Source organism: Tachyglossus aculeatus, chromosome 2 (assembly GCF_015852505.1).
Source record: "Tachyglossus aculeatus isolate mTacAcu1 chromosome 2, mTacAcu1.pri, whole genome shotgun sequence".
In the NCBI taxonomy this organism is placed as follows: Eukaryota; Metazoa; Chordata; class Mammalia; order Monotremata; family Tachyglossidae; genus Tachyglossus; species Tachyglossus aculeatus.
The window spans coordinates 95,060,290-95,063,954 of record NC_052067.1 but is presented as its reverse complement, the minus strand read 5'-3'; the positions used below and the strand labels follow the sequence as shown (position 1 = coordinate 95,063,954).

General features: G+C 44.7%; 1 non-coding gene across 1 annotated transcript; it reads left to right on the top strand.

The window, feature by feature from the left end:
• Positions 1–2,810: 2,810 nt before the first annotated feature.
• LOC119924786 lies at positions 2,811–2,948 on the top strand. Its single transcript, XR_005449481.1, has one exon. It is a non-coding gene; the product is annotated as a small nucleolar RNA SNORA7 (small nucleolar RNA).
• Positions 2,949–3,665: the final 717 nt, after the last annotated feature.

Sequence of the window (3,665 nt, the reverse complement as noted above, 5' to 3'; positions counted from 1 at the left end):
TAGGGAATGGAGAAGGAAGGGGCTTCTTAGAGAGACCATGGTTAAGGGCAATCTTCGGGGTTTACTGGGACACAGATCAGCTTAAGTCTCACTGGGGACACTAACTCTGTAGGGTTTACATAAAGCAGCGTGGCTTAGCATATAGAGCACAGGGCTGGGAGTCAAAAGGATCTGGGTTCTAATCCTGCCTTCGCCAAGCATCTGCTGTGTGATATTAGGCAAGTCACTTCACTCTATGCCTCAGTTTCCTCATCTATAAAATGGGGATTAAGACTGTGAGCCCCACGTGGGACAACCTGATCACCTTGTTCCCCCCAGCACTTAGAACAGAGCTTTGAACAGAGTAAGCGCTTGACAAGTACCATCATTATTATTATTATTATTCTCTGGGTCTCAGTTACCTCATCTATTAAATGGGGAGTAAGAGAGCGAGCCCCATGTGGGACAGGAACTGTGTCTAACCTGATTAACTTTGATCTATTCCAGTGCTTAGAACAGTGCTTGGCACATAATAAAGTACCATAATAGTTATTACTATTATTATTGTTATTATTAATAACAATGACTGGTAAATGACCGTTTCCTGCTTCCAACTCCCTCAGATATCATTCATTCAATCATATTTATTGAGCACTTAAGGTGTGCAAAGCACTGTACTAAGTGCTTGGGGAGTACAATGTAACAAGAAACAAATTCCCTGTCCACAATGAGCTTACAGTCTAGAGGGAGAGACAGACATGAGCATGAATAAATAAAGAATAAATATGTATTTAACATCAGGTGCTGATGACTATATTGTACACTCCCAAGCACTTAGTATGGTTCTCTGCCCACAGTAAACACTCAGTCAATGCCACTGATTGATTGATTGAGATGGGTGTTTCCTGATTTACCATTCATAAGTGATTTTGGAGGAGATCCTATTGACTCTGGCCTGTCATGCCATATCCACTTGGATGAATAGAAGCCAAAGATATTTGTGGAGCTTCGAAGCTTCTGCAGGAAGGGCACTGCACTGTGGACTTTGCAAAATGAACAGAGAAGTCAGGTTTTGCCCCTAGCATGTGTTTAGGAAAGAGTCTTAAGGGTTAGGGACCCAATTTCCTGGTGAATTTAGTTACGATCCTCGGGAGAGCTGATTTGAAGTGAACAAAAGGCTGGTGGGAGTGTTTAGAAACCCGGAGGTTTGAGGCTAGTGGTAGTTATTGGCCTGGTGATTGTTAGTCCAAAGCTGTTGGAGATCAATCAGACATGAATTTATTGAGTTCTTACTGTGTGCAGAGCATTATCCTAAGCACTTAGCGAAGTATCGTGGCCTAGTGGAAAGAGCTCGATCCTGGGAGTCACAGGACCAGGATTCTAGTCCCGGCTCCGCCACTTACCTGCTGTGTGACCTTGGGCCAGTCATTTCACTTCTCTGTACCTCAGTTCCCTCATCTGCAAACTGGGATTTAATACCATTTTAATACCCCTTCTCCCTGCTACTTAGACTGTGAGGTCCAAGTGGGACCTGCTTATCTTGAATCTTCCCCAGAGCTTAGTACAGTGCATGGCACGTAGTGGGCACATAACAAATACTATGATGATGATGATGATGATGATGAAGATCTGACATTGCAGGGTTCTCTTGAAAGATGGTGGGTAGAGAGGAGAGGTATCAGCTAAGCCCTGGTCTCCACAGTCATAAACCACCACAGAAGAGTTCAGCCTGATTAGCTTGTCTCTACTCCAGCACTTAGGACAGTGCTTGACACATAATAAGCAACTGACAAATACCATTATTATTATTATTATTATTAAGTGGCAGTTATCCATTGCCTTTGAGACTCTCCACGTGTCCAGAATGAGCAATTTGGAAGAGATTGAATGCCTTGGGCTATTGGGTTAGATCCCAAATTCTGCTTCACATAATAATAATGATGATGGCATTTATTAAGTGCTTACTATGTGCAAAGCACTGTTAAAAACGCCAGGGAGGTTGCAAGGTGATCAGGTTGTCCCACGGGGGGCTCAGTCTTAATCCCCATTTTACAGATGAGGGAACTGAGGCCCAGAAAAGTTAAGTGACTTGCCCAAAGGCACACAGCTGATGATCAGCAGAGCGGGGATTTGAACAGCCCGTGCTCTTTCCATCGAGCCAAGGTAACCTATAGAGAAGCAGCATGGCTTAGTGGAAAGAGCACAGGCTTGGGAGTCTGAGGAACCGAATCTAATAATGACTCTTTTTCTACTTGCCTGCAGTGTGACCTTGAGCAAGTCATTTCTCTGTGCCTCAATGTTCTCATCTGTAAAATGAGGATTCAATACCTGTTCTCCCTCCTGCTTCAACTGTGAGCCCCATAAGGGACAGGGATTGTGCCCAGCCTGATTTTCTTGTAATCAGTCTATCAATCATAATTATTGAGTGTTTACCACATGCAGTGCATTGTATTAAGCACTTGGGAAAGTACAACAAAGTTGGTGGACAAATTCCTTGCCCATGATGAATTTACAGTCTAGAGAGACACTGACATAAATAAATACATTATGGATACGTACATAATAATAATAATGATGGCATTTGTTAAGCGCTTACTATGTGCAAAGCACTGTTCTAAGCGCTGGGGGGGATACAAGGTGATCAGGTTGTCCCACATGGGGCTCACAGTCTTAATTCCCATTTTACAGATGAGGGAACTGAGGCTCAGGGAAGTTAAGTGACTTGTCCAATGTCACACAGCAGACATGTGGTGGAGCCGGGATTTGAACCCATGACTCCAAAGCCTGGGCTCTTTCCACTGAGCCACACTGCTTCTCTTGTATAAGAGCTGTGCCTCTCAGGGTCGTACCTGGAGAGTTTCCAGGACTCTACCAGCCTTGGCTATGGGAGGGAGAGTCAAGCAAAGACCTACCCATTCCATTCCTAGCTTAGCCAGTGGCTTGTGAGTGGAAGGCAATCTGCTACAAGTCAAAACTCACCTGTGCTGAGCAGCAGCAGCACGGGAGAGTCGAGGGCGGACACTCAGGTTTACTGTGAGGAAGCCGGCAATGGTAAACCGCTTCTGGATTTTTCCCAAGAAAACTCTCTGGATCCACTACCAGAACGATTGCAGATGGAGAGCGGGGCGCTCTGGGAGAGATGTGTCCTTGGTGTCGCTTTGGGTTGGGAACGACTCGATGGCATAAGACAAGACATAAGAGCTTTGGGGCTGAGTGTGGGGTGAGTAAAGGAGGCAAATCCAAGTGCAAGGATGATGCAGAGGGAGTGGGAGAAGAGGAAATGAGGGCTTGGTCAGGGAAGGCCACCTGGAGGAGGTGTGCCTTAATAAGGTTTTGAAGATAAGGAGAGTGATCGACTGTTAGATTTGAAGGGAAAAGAAGTTCCAAGCCAAAGGAACTGCTTTGTATAGTGCTTGGCACATAGTAAATACTTAAATACTCATTCCCCCTCTCCATCCCCCCGTCTTACCTCCTTCCCTTCCCCACAGCACCTGTATATATGTTTGTACATATTTATTATTCTATTTATTTTACTTGTACATATCTATTCTATTTATTTCATTTTGTTAATATGTTTGGTTTTGTGCTCTGTCTCCCCCTTCTAGACTGTGAGCCCACTGTTGGGTAGGGACCGTCTCTATATGTTGCCAACTTGTACTTCCCAAGTGCTTAGTACAGTGTTCTGC